At 39.7% G+C, this 12,860-nt stretch overlaps 1 long non-coding RNA gene across 1 annotated transcript; it reads right to left on the bottom strand.

The window, feature by feature from the left end:
* Positions 1–1,977: 1,977 nt before the first annotated feature.
* LOC138826155 (uncharacterized) lies at positions 1,978–8,681 on the bottom strand. The gene is made up of 4 exons (XR_011371572.1): positions 8,613–8,681; positions 8,215–8,293; positions 5,810–5,900; positions 1,978–2,893 (listed from the first exon to the last, which is right to left on the bottom strand). It is a non-coding gene; the product is annotated as an uncharacterized lncRNA (long non-coding RNA).
* Positions 8,682–12,860: the final 4,179 nt, after the last annotated feature.

Here is a 12,860-nt window from a genome sequence, read left to right on the forward strand (position 1 = left end):
GATTTTATTTCCTTGTCAAAACCAAGACATATTTGTTCTCAGTAATAGAAGCTTTCCAACTACTTAATGTCCTCTTTAAATTTTATATCAAAATAAGTTATTTGATTCAGCCTATGAATAATCAACATATATAAAGATCCTAGTTAAATAAAATTCCATGACATTCACCATTATGCAGTACACACAGAGAAGATAGATTTCTCTTCGTTTTCCAATGAGAAATTTGAGATTCAGTTAGAACAAGAAAACAGTGTCACAAGCTCAGCAAAGGGAGAACTATGACTTTTTCTGATGGCCACAGTGTTATACTATGGCTTCACTGCAGATTACTGGAGGGCAATTTCAGTATGCAGTACACATGAGGGAAGCATCAAGACCTGGCGATACAGTAGAGAGGTCCTGAACTAATAAGGCTTCTCTTTCCAGTCACCTTTGGAAGACAATTTCTATTCTTTTGGTCAATAATACAGACAAAGAAAGAGAAATTACAGACAGAAGAAGAAAATAGCTAGGGATAGACTAGAAAACTGAAGGGAGGGAAATAAAACTAAAATGGAGGAAGACCATGAAGATAACAGAACTAAGAGACAGAATTCAGTCATCATAAGGATTTAAGTTCCATTGGAATGAATGGTATACATTAGTACAATAGTGAAGACAAAACCAAAGACAAAGCGCATTTGAAAAGATATCATCGTTTTGTTCTACATTAATTCAGCAATTCATAAGTTAATTCATGAGCCAAAATTAAGGAAAATGAAGTACTGTTAAAACGTTTCAGTGTCATATTTATTGGGAATCTTTGTGTGGATTTTGAAAATATATATAGAATGTTTACATATTTTTGATTCAACTCCTTTGCCTAAGGTAAAATTATTTCCATTTAGGGCAGAGTAACTGAGCCTTGGAGATACAGTCCCATAGTGAAGGACAAATAGACTACAGTTGGTACACCTGAGGCTGGAACCCATAATCCCCTGCATCATGCAATGTTTCCTCTACAAAGACACTGAGTTCTACATGGCTTATTAACATTTACTGACAGTGTGCTCTGGTTCAACACTTTGTAACATCCAAAATAAACATGCAGGTGGTTAATTATTACAGCACCACATGGTTTAAATGTAGAGCAGAAAAGTCTGTTTTTATAACTTTTTGAACTTGAGTCATTACTTCCCTGATTTTCCTGCATTTCTCTGTTTCTTCCCCCAGACTCATTTCATATTTCTCACTGCCTGTATTACACATGTACATTGAGAATCCCTGCTGTATTTCTCTCCCTTTCCCTTTTTTATTCAGCCCCTCTCCTTCCATTATCTACTTCCCTTACAGCCTCCTTTTAACTTCCTGATAATCATTTTGTTTGACTGACTGTTCATTGTTTGAAAGATTTGCTTCATGGAGTTTCACTCCTGTATATGCTATACTTTAGGCAAATATATAAGCATATACCAATACACAAGATTTGGTTTAGTAAAGTAAAGCCACCTTATTATTGATGATACACTGTCAGTAGCTTTCTCTACTGAATTGACTCCTTTTGATTCTGAAGAGATAGGTATCCCTTGGTAAAATTTCAGCATTAAGCTCTTGAGAATCATAGTGTAATGTGATGTAATCAACTTGAGGACAGCTGGGGACTCGAATTATTTTCTGAAATATTAATAGAATTTTATCCTACAAGAGTTTCTGGTTTACAGCCAAACTAAATATGAAATATACAGTTCCGATATGGACTGTGCCCATAGCCACACAGCCTCCCTTACAATCAACAACCCTCCCAATGTGTTTCACATGATACCAGTGATATACCAACCCAAAGTTCAAATTAGTTAACCAACACCCAAGAAAGCAAATACCAGTGCCCTTGATGTACACAGATGGTAAACAATACCCAACAATGTATTTTGAAAGATTCAACCACACATGAAACAGATCATACACCACAATCAAGCTGCTTTCATCTCAGATATTCAAAATTTTAATTAACACATAGTTAAAGTTACATATTCTGTCTCATCTATGTTACATCTGATTTATTTCCTTCTGTTTTTGGTTCCTCAGTATTGAGACAACCTCTTTCCTGCGATGACTGTGAGAAAGCAGCAGTGTGTCTGCAAAGCTGGGCTCTCACAGCGCTCTCTAGGGCTCCATACACATAGGTGTCACTACCAACCCTGTATTCCCCTACTCCACTTTTCTCTGCATAGTGGTAGGTTTATGAGATATAAACAATGGGAACTGAGAGATCAGGAGGAAGTGAGACCAGAAGTTAAGACAAATGCCAGAAAATTTGACCTCAGGAGATTAAGACCAGCATGTTGAAATATGGCTTGTACAGCTCAGAGTCAAACCAGGAGCCAAGGGAATGTGAAGAAACAAATGGCCCCAGAGGTGGTTCAGCCCTAGGGAGATGATATACAATGACAGGACATAGTTTCCACAACACTACTCTCCCACCTTGCTCTTTGTCACCTTGTATGCTTCTGTTGGTCATGAGGGATTGATGACTTGTTCTACCTCCATGCTGAGCTGTGAGTCTGTGTGCTAGGAAGAAGAAAGCTGTATCTTATCTGTGTTATGGGGGCGTCTGATATCCCAATATGAGGGACCTGGATTTTGAGTAGGATAATAGAGAGGGCCCCAGCTATAATCAAGTAGTTTTGGTACTGAGCCCAACACAAGGACATGACTACCCTCAGTGACTAGGTTTTGGGAGCATGTAGTCAAAGGATGAGGGGTGAGTGACTTCCAAGGGAGAAGACAGATTGTACACCATCACAGCAGCAACCAGACCATCTCTTCCTCTTCATACAGGAGTGAAACAGATCTGGTATTGTTGTACCCCCTGTCGCAGGACCCCCACCAAGAAGACCACCAAGAGTCAGACGTTCTGAAATGCAAAAGCAAGGCTTTATTCAGGCGGGCTGCAGCTCGGGCCTTGTCCCACACACCAACTCAGCGGAGCTTAGGAGGAGAGCCCCGAGCTGAAATGTCACAGGGTTTATAAAGGCAAAACTACAAAGTTACAAAAGGAGAAGGAGAGAAAAAAAAATCACAGACTGACAAATTTACAGCAACTAGAGGCATCAGCAGGGCATTCCAAGGTGATAAAGGTAGTAGGGAGTTATCAAACTGTCTGGGTCTCAATGGGCCATCTGGACATTCCAGAGCAGTTAAAGCTTGGCAGGGAGTAATTGGTGGTCTGTTTATCTTGGGCCAGCTTGGTCATCTCCTGAAGTTTGTGGGGACCCAAGGCCAGCTATAGTACGAAGTGGGGCCTGACTTCAGAGTAGCTTTGTTCAAGTAATCTATGGTTTAGCAGTTTCAGCACAAACAAGACAGTTTCTGAAATTCAGGTGGGCCCAAGGTTAATATGAGGAACAGAAGGGTTACTGCTTCGAAATGAAGCCACTTTTAACTCTTCATTCCCCCCTTCACTTATGGACATGAAGGACAATCCTGTGGTTCAGACCCCAAACTAAACTCTAACAGCTCCCTGTTCGGAAGAGATGTGTACCTGCTTCGCTGTACCATTAGCTGTATAGTGTTCAACCTGTCTTTCATAAATTATACCAATCTATTTAAAATGCAAGATCCGCTTGTAACAAAATTAACAATTCTTCCACCAGTCCTGACTGTATATCACAGCTAACTTAATTTTATACCAGCTGTACTGGTAAGCTCCAAGTTCAAGACATATTCATATCATTTTCTACATAGTTAAACTTTCTGAAGTTTGTCTTTTTTCCTTTTTTTAAACATTTAAAGACAATCTTCACTTTCTAAATTCTTTTTTAAGGCTTTTTAAAATTACCCTCCTCTTCTTTTTAGTTCCTTGAGCATCTTTGTAGCTGGAGTTTAAAACTGACCAATTTTTCTTTGGCTTGCAGAACCAAGTTATCTTAGAACAGCCTTAAGGCACCACTGAGATGCAGAAGCTTGCTAGATTTTAAGGCTAAGAGTAGGGCTGGGTCTCATTTACTACCTGCATTGATAACACACTCAGGTTATTACCATACCAGAGCCAAACCACTGTGACTATAGAGTGGATTTTCAGTCACTATGCACTGAAAGTGCCTAAGGCAAGCAAGCCAGTGATATCCTTGTCCCCAATATCCACTGTGGGAATAGAGAGGATTTTTGGATATCACCCAAAAGAATGTCCCACAAAATCTTAGTTTTAGCAGCTTTTAAACAGGATGCAGTTTCAAGTGATGGAACCAGGCAGGAGTTCAGTCTACTTTTACCATGATGGAGGTGGTCTGGGTGATGACATAGATTTCCTCCAGGTGACTGTGAGGCTGTCTTCAAACTCTACCCATTAGGGTACGCAACAGCAGCAGCAACAGCAGCAGCAGCAGGATCTCTCAGTGGCTCCAAGGGACTGTCACACCTCATGCTGGGCTATAAATTCCTACACAGACTGGCTAAGGATACATTGCATAGGCTTGGCAGGCTTTGATCCTGCTGGTTTTTAAGCCCTTTAAACAATAGCCCAAGAGTTTGCCAAAATCACAACTATTTTACTAACCAGATATTTTTGTAAATAGACACAGAAGGCTTAGTCTTGTAACCATCTCTGACAGATGCAGTCTCAACACTTGCACACATGTTAACACTATTTTTTTATGCCTTTTTCTAAAAAATATTATTTTATCTATTTTGCCTCGTTTTTCTCAAACTGACTCTGGACTCTTGATCTTAACAGGGGTTGATGGGTGGAGGTCCATCTTTCGTAACTTTTTAAATCTGACTTCAGGGGCGTTGATCCTACCTACCCAGAAACCTATAACCTTAGCCTCTTTTACAAAAAGGCTATCAAGGTTAGATGTCATTAAGAACAATATTTTAACTTTTGACAACTGCACAGACCTTTTCTCTGGCTACAGCAGTGTAGCTTGTTTAGCACTCTGGTTTGCAAAAGCATCTTTCTGGATGGCTTAGGAATGTGATCTCTAGTGACCCTAACAATGCCTAAGTTACCTTTGCAGGCCTTTAGACAGATATCATAGAAACACACTCTCAAGTTTACAAACTTTTTCCTGAGCTGGTGTGAGCTCAATAGTTACTGCCAATTAGAGCTTTTGGCACATACAGGGGTTGGGATTTAAACTGTCCCCCACATTTTATAACATTAGCTTTTTACTATCACAGAGGACTGGCAAGTTCCTGTTCCTTACAAGGTAGATAGTCATGGATATTAGGCATGCTTACAAACTATCTTCCTATGACCTCCTGGCTCTGACCAGTTTTGAAGGGCCACACACAAATGACTCTAGGATCTGACATTTCTGCCATCCAAGCAGTGGCTTACTGTCTCTGGATGCTTCTCCATTGCTCTTGTCCCAGGAGTGTCTTCTCTACACTGGATAAATGCCTCATTGGCATTTCCCTTAGCTGGTTGCTGGACTTGAACTCGGGGCCTGAGTGCTGTTCCTTAGCTCTCCAGCTCAGGGCCAGCACCCTGCCATTTTGAGTCCCAGACTCGGGGCTTGAATGCTGTCCCCTGACTCTTCAGTCCAGGGCTAGTATTCTGCCACTGTGAGTCTCGAGCTTGGGGCTTGAGTGCTGTCCCCTGACTCTTCAGTCCAGGGCTAGTACTCTGCTACTGTGAGTCCCAAAGCAATTGCTTATTCTTTTAGCACTCTGCTGGCTGAGTAGAGGTGACAGTCTCACAGGGACCTTTTTGCTGCCCGGGCTGGCTTTGAACCAGTTTTAGTTCAATGAGTCTTACAAAAGGCCATTTTACTCCAATTAAAAGCAACAAGGTGGTCAACATAGAAGTAGCGTTTAAGCATTCTCTTACCTGAAACTTATTAAGAGTCAAAGTTACATCTGACAAACTTGTGAGAATCCTCTGTGCTTTGCTCTGGACTTTGCTGGAAACTTAAAAAAACCTATAAGATCAAAGTAGAATAGCAATTATTTTGATAATCCTAATTTTTCTTTTGTGCACTTTGAGGCAAATGTTAAGAACAATTTTACTTTTAAACTTTATGTCCAAAAATCCATTCCTAATTTTTAAAGCCTTTTAATCACCTTTAATATTTCATACTTTAGTTTTTATTTGCATTTAAAAAAAAAACCTCTTAAAATCTTGAGGCCAAGTGTCACTCATTGTCTCTTGGCTGCTTGTTTTTACATATTAAAACTTTTAAACTCAAATGACAATTTTTCCTTAATGCAAGAATTACAGTCACCATCACTATACCATGAAGCTAGACTTAACACCTATATGGCTTTTAAAAAACATACACTACTTGTAGAACATCGTTGGAAGCAAGTCACATTATATAAATAAACTTTTTAACTCTCTTTTTAAGTCCAAGGGGCAGTTTTAGCAATACTACAGATCATCACATCACTAATTTTAACCATCATATTTTTAGTGTCTATCTACAGGGAAAAGGGACAGAACAACGATGGGCCACTTGGCTCCTCCTATGGAATGGGCACACACCCAATCCAACTCTTTAGGGTTAGATGAACTGTGTTTGTGCCAGCTTGCCCTCTTTTACTATGTATGCATGGACTCCTCCCAGGGCCTGTCCCACCATGCATGACAAGCTGATCTGCACTTCTGCCTGTTCACCCCTCACCCCTAAAGATAGGTCTTCTGTTGGCTTCTAGTTTTTCCTTTTTTATCTCTTGGTTCTCAAATGAAATACACAGTTTTAGACAGACAGAACAAGTAACATCTTTGATAGTGTTAAACTAACCTTTACATTTAAATTTCTAATATTTATTCCCAAATTTTAGCCAAGGGAACTAAATCCCAAACAGCCAATGCATTTTTGTTAAGCTAGATAACTTGATTACAGTATAAAGTCTTATGCATTCTCAAATACCAGATTTTCTATTTTTCAAGTTAAAGAATCCCTAAAAAGTCATTTAAAACACTACGAAGATTCTTTAAAAATTTTGTTAATGTCCAAGCCTCATAACCTTTTGAATTTTAAATTTAAACTCACCCAATTATACTTATCTTGAACATGTTCACAAACACATACAAAACACACACAGATCTTAAAGCGTGCAAAAATCAAAATCAGTTGTACGTATACCTTTTAAAATTTTTAAACAAAAATTTAAGACAGTGTTTCTTTTAAACTAGGTACCTTTGTTGGGCTTTATTTTCCCAGAGCTTGCTTGTTTAGCAAGGCAATTCACCAACGGGTCTTTTGAATCCCTTTTGTTGAAGGAGGGTTGGGGGAGGGGGTCACCAAAACTAAACTAGCCTGATTTTTTTCCCCATTTAGACAAAACCACTTTACAAATTGTTACATTGTCAGGACTAGCTGAAAAAGTCCAAACCAGGCACACAGCTTTCTACACCCTCCCCGCCAGCATCCTCCACAAGGAGAAAATGCAGCCTGAGGCTTGAAGCTTTCCATGCCTCACAGGGAGGGGGAGCAAGGTCTGTGACCATGACTGAGCCCAGCCAGAGGCTGGGACTTTTTCCCCTAGAGATGTTCAAATAAAAAACACAAACACAAATAAACACAAAAACCAAGAATCCACATTTAAAACTGGTACCAATTCTAAAACAGAACTAGACAAGAACCAAAGGCTGAGTTGGGGGCTAATGGGCCCCCAGTTTATCCCTACCGAAACTCTGTGCTGCTCCCACTCAGCAGAATCCAGAGTCTGCTGAATGAGCCTGCCATGCCCACCCAAAACTTCCCTACCTCTGGAAACAGAACAGAAAACACACCGAAATAAACAAGACTGACAAGTGGCCACAAAGACAAAATCAGGTCTTAGTGAATGGGGCGACATCTCACCACCATTTACTTACCAGGGGACTCAACCGCCCTACTCACCTCAGAGGATTTTTCTTTTAGATTCCTGCAGACGTTGACTCAGGGGCCTTCTAAGGTGGAGAATTCCCAATCATATTGGGGCAAGGGAGAGAAGTCCCTAGCAGCTGTCCCCTCAGACTGACAAGTTCTCCCCCATGCTCAGACCCCCTGAGCCAAGGCCCGAGGCGAAGATCTTGTTGGTGCCACTTGCAGGTGGTCAGTGGCAGTTTCACAATTGACAAAGAAGCAAGTTACAAAAGCAGAACCAGCAGGGTTTTAGAAGAATTTTACCAAGCCTTTCCAGCCCTTCTTTACATGCACATGTAGTCAGACCAACTAAAATATCCAGCACTAATCTAGCAAACAAACAGGTATAAGCAATTTATAAAATCAAGGTTATGACACACACAAAAAAGTCAGCAAATGCCATGCTTATTTCAGAAAGTAGAATGGGCCTTCCTCCGTGGACTCCCTCAGTGATTTAAAACCTGTAAGAGTCAGAGGAGGGAGAGGTCAGGACAATGGAAACAAGCACAGATTTTCTGGGTTGGTGGGGACTGGTCTGGTTGGTTTTCTGCTGAAAATCAAAAGTAAATATCATGAACAGAGGTCTCAGAACAAGGAAGAAACATGGATACAACTTTTCTTCCTTTTTGGTTTCTTTCTAGTCTTCTTTCTCTTTACCCTGTGTCTTTAGGGTTAAGTCTAGGGGGTTGAATGGGGCATTGCCCATGGCTTTCAGTCTCATCAGTCATTCAGTCCACAAATCAATAAGAGGTAACAGAAAAACAAAACACACAGGCTTACAAGATGGAGATCTCCCAAGTTGATCTGCTGCCTTCTGTGAATGAACAGAAGGGGCAGACCCAAGTTGATCTGCTGCCTTCTGTGAATGAACAGAAGGGGCAGACCCAAGTTGATCTGCTGCCCTCTGTGAAGGGACAGAGGGAGCAGACCCAAGTTCGAGGTGGGCGGGTTGAGCTTCGGTTAGGAGGCCCTCCAGTCATTTCTGGTCAAAGACCAAACTGACTCACGCCCTACAACTTGGGGTTCCAGGGGTCCCCCTTCAAGTGAGGATCTGGGACGTCTCCCATTTCCTCCAGGGTTGCCGTACAAGCCCGTCCGCTTCGACAACACTTCAAGTACAAGTCGGAGCTGCCGTCCTCAAGTGTAAGCCAAACACACAAACACAATCGACAGGACAAGACAAATTAGCAGCACTGTTTTCTTACCTTCGGAGTCTGGGGTCTCGGGGGTCTTTGGGGGCATCCCGGACGAGCCCCCACTAATATGTTGTACCCCCCGTCGCAGGACCCTCACCAAGAAGACCACCGAGAGTCAGACGTTCCGAAATGCAAAAGCAAGGCTTTATTCAGGCGGGCTGCAGCTCGGGCCTCGTCCCACACACCGACTCAGCGGAGCTTAGGAGGAGAGCCCCGAGCTGAAATGTCACAGGGTTTATAAAGGCAAAAACTACAAAGTTACAAAAGGAGAAGGAGAGAAAAAAAAATCACAGACTGACAAATTTACAGCAACTAGAGGCGTCAGCAGGGCATTGCAAGGTGATAAGAGGTAGTAGGGAGTTATCAAACTGTCTGGGTCTCAATGGGCCATCTGGACATTCCAGAGCAGTTAAAGCTTGGCAGGGAGTAATTGGTGGTCTGTTTATCTTGGGCCAGCTTGGTCATCTCCTGAAGTTTGTGGGGACCCAAGGCCAGCTATAGTACGAAGTGGGGCCTGACTTCAGAGTAGCTTTGTTCAAGTAATCTATGGTTTAGCAGTTTCAGCACAAACAAGACAGTTTCTGAAATTCAGGAGGGCCCAAGGTTAATATGAGCAACAGAGTTACTGCTTCGAAATGAGGCCACTTTTAACTCTTCAGTACGAAGGTGGCACAGAATCAAATCCATTGGCAACTGGGGTAGTATCAAGGACCTTTGGTTAACCATTGATGTCAGTTGAAAGTTCTGTAAAATAGTGGTTAGGAATAAAAACAGCTCCATGTGAGCCAGGCCTTCTCCCTCACAAATCCGTTTTCCTAGAAATAAAAAAGAGAAATATTCACTCCTTGCCTATACTATAACCATAACTATTGATACTTGTCACCTGAGGTACCTGATGAGAAAGGCATGAAGTAGTTGCTTTTCTTAAAGTTGCCATTGTCATCTAGAAAGTGGCCAGGGTCGAACATCTCTGGGTTGGGGAATTCCTTGTGGTCATACAGCACAATGTCAGTCATATTACTATGGCTGTGCCCTGGAAACAACAAATAAGCCTTGTTATATATAGTCATAGAGCTGAAAGATGCATGCAAACCAACTAGTTCAATGCTTTGAGTGTTAAAGAAAAAAAAAACATCCAAACAGAAGCAGCAAATCATGTAACAAACAGGAATGAGTCTGAGACTAGTGGCAGTCATTTTACTGAAATGCCCTCCCTTCACAGTTGAAATACTAAGTATCTGTTGCCCTAACTTCTGAATGTCTTCTTATCATTGAGCTCTGGCCCTGGTGTCTGCTGGCTGCTGCTGGTTTAATTCATCACTTCAGTTTCATATCTTTTGCATGTGCAATATGGAGTCAAGTGGAAGACTTTATTTGCACCTAAATGGTTGGCGTATGTGACCATAAGATCTTTCACAGATGAGCATTTGCTAATTGTTAACATCTTCTGGAATGATAGCAAGGTCAAAAACCAATATAACACTACTGTTTTTCATTGCCTTCTAGTCTATTTCCCTTAATATACAATGTGGGTGTTGATATTTATTAGAAATAAGATGACTTGAACAAAACTAAAGGGATGATAGAATTAGAAATCTCATGATTTTGAAATAATTCAGGGGAGGATTATCAGTTCAGGCAAGGAAAAAGTTAAATGAGTGAGTGATTTAGTAAGCAGAATTGAAGCACTTTATCACATACTTTTATTAATTTTGTACAGAGCATTTTTATTAATTATGTATCATGGTCTTATTAATTATGTATTATTTTATTAATTACTTTATTTAATTATGTATTATGTATTTATTATATATAAGTACATAGATTGCATTCTGCAATAGAGATATCAGACAGATACCACCTCAACACATGAAGAACTGGCATAACTAATAATAGCCTAGATAACATATGTCTGCCTCTCAAAATTATTGAGACAGGCATGAGAGATATGTAGGATTTAGTTTGGATTTTTTCCAAATGCATAACTGTAAATTAATTTCTAAAAAACAGTCACACATAGCCAGCCTCAGGAGCATTTCAAATGACTGGCTGGGACTCTTCAGTAAGGTCAACACACAGAAAACAAACAACAAACCAGGGGAAATTAATGCTTTCTGATTACTGGAAGCCGAAATGACACACTATATAGACCCCATTGTAGACCTGCCCTTTAATTGCAACCTGGATTTCAAAAGAATTAAAAGGGTATATGACTATTGAAGAAATACTAAGGTTTAAATATATGATTTATATTAGATAATATCCTTGTGTTAATGAGAAATTCTGAGTATAAATGCTGTTATTACTGGTAGAGAAACCCTTCTTAGCCCATAGATACTGAATCATTGAAGTGTAGATAGATAGATAAATAGATAGATAGATAGATAGATAGGTAAGATAGACAGACAGGCAGACATAGTATAAAGTGGTTTTTGACACTATAGGTATGTTTTGTTGGTAATTTTTGTTTTTGTTTTGTTTCCTTTGCAGTATTAGGGTTAAACTCAGGGCCTTACATCTGAGTCAAACTCAAAACCTTTTTTTTCTTCTATTATTTCTCCAGATAAGGTCTTGTAATTCTTCCCAGGGCCAGCTTTGCATAGCAGTCCTACTACTTATTTCTAGTATAGCTGAGATCGCAGGTTTGCCCCACCACACTCAGTAGTTTTTTTGTTGAGATGAGTTCTTCCTAACTTTGTTTCTCTTATTGGCCTTGAACCATGATCCTTCTGCTCTCTGCCTCCAAATAGTTCAGGTTAGAGATGTAAGCCCCTGAGCCTGGCTAGATTTAATTTCTTTTTAATACAGAGAAAGGAAAAATTGTATGTCATACATGTATAATATATCATGTCTATAATTTCATTTAAAATCATCTGTTGAATGTTTTTAACATATATAAAACTGTTTCTTTAGTTATAAAAATGATTCAAACAATTTCAAATTCATAAATAACAGGAAAAATAGGAAGCTTGAGTAATACCTTATACTAGAAGTAACATTTAGCCTGAAAATAGTCACTAATATAAATTTAAAAGTGAAACTTCTAGGAAACTTCTAGGAAAACACAAAGAAAAACTTTGGAAGATGGTGCTGGCAAACTTTCTTCTAATGGGACCAAAGTGCACAAGTTGGAACTGATATTACTGCCAAAATCTCAACTGGGTGGAAATTAAACATTTTTAAATTGCTTAAACATTGTTAAATATTGTTAAAGCACTGTTACTGATAGAATTCTTTAAATGAGTTGAGAATTTGGGGCTTGGAAATATTTAACTTCCTAACTGATAACTGATAAACCTTCCTTTGGATCCCTGGCTGTCTTTAAAACAAAACAAAATCTATTGAATGGCAAGTGGTAGAGGAATGGTCAGAACCCATAAACACCAAGTCTCATAAGTTGCACTGTGGTTAAATCATTTGGTTAAAACAAGTTAAATATTCTCTGAGTTTGTACTGTTTTTCAGTATTCATGCTAATCCTTGACACTCAAAACAAGTTAAGAGTTTCATAATTGCAGTATCCATTGATTAAAATGGGGGTTAGGAACATTCAGCTTTTTTCATCTTGAGAACTTGCAAACAGTTTATGATGAATGAACTCTTTATCCAGGACAAAACTAAGCAGTAATGGTTTTTTTAGTTCATTCATGAAATAGTGTTTGCAACTCACAAAGCTCTGAATTCTAAACTATTGGAATCTCACTCAACACTGAGAGACCAAGGTCTTTTATTTTGCATAAACTAAACTTGATGGCTCTTTTATAGATTATTTACTTTATTCCCTAAGAGTATTCCCACTCTCTTCTTGATGCAAAAAAAGGGGTTTACAATAG

Source organism: Dipodomys merriami, unplaced genomic scaffold (assembly GCF_024711535.1).
Source record: "Dipodomys merriami isolate MVZ:Mamm:240054 unplaced genomic scaffold, mDipMer1.0.p SCAF_14, whole genome shotgun sequence".
NCBI classification, from domain to species: domain Eukaryota; kingdom Metazoa; phylum Chordata; class Mammalia; order Rodentia; family Heteromyidae; genus Dipodomys; species Dipodomys merriami.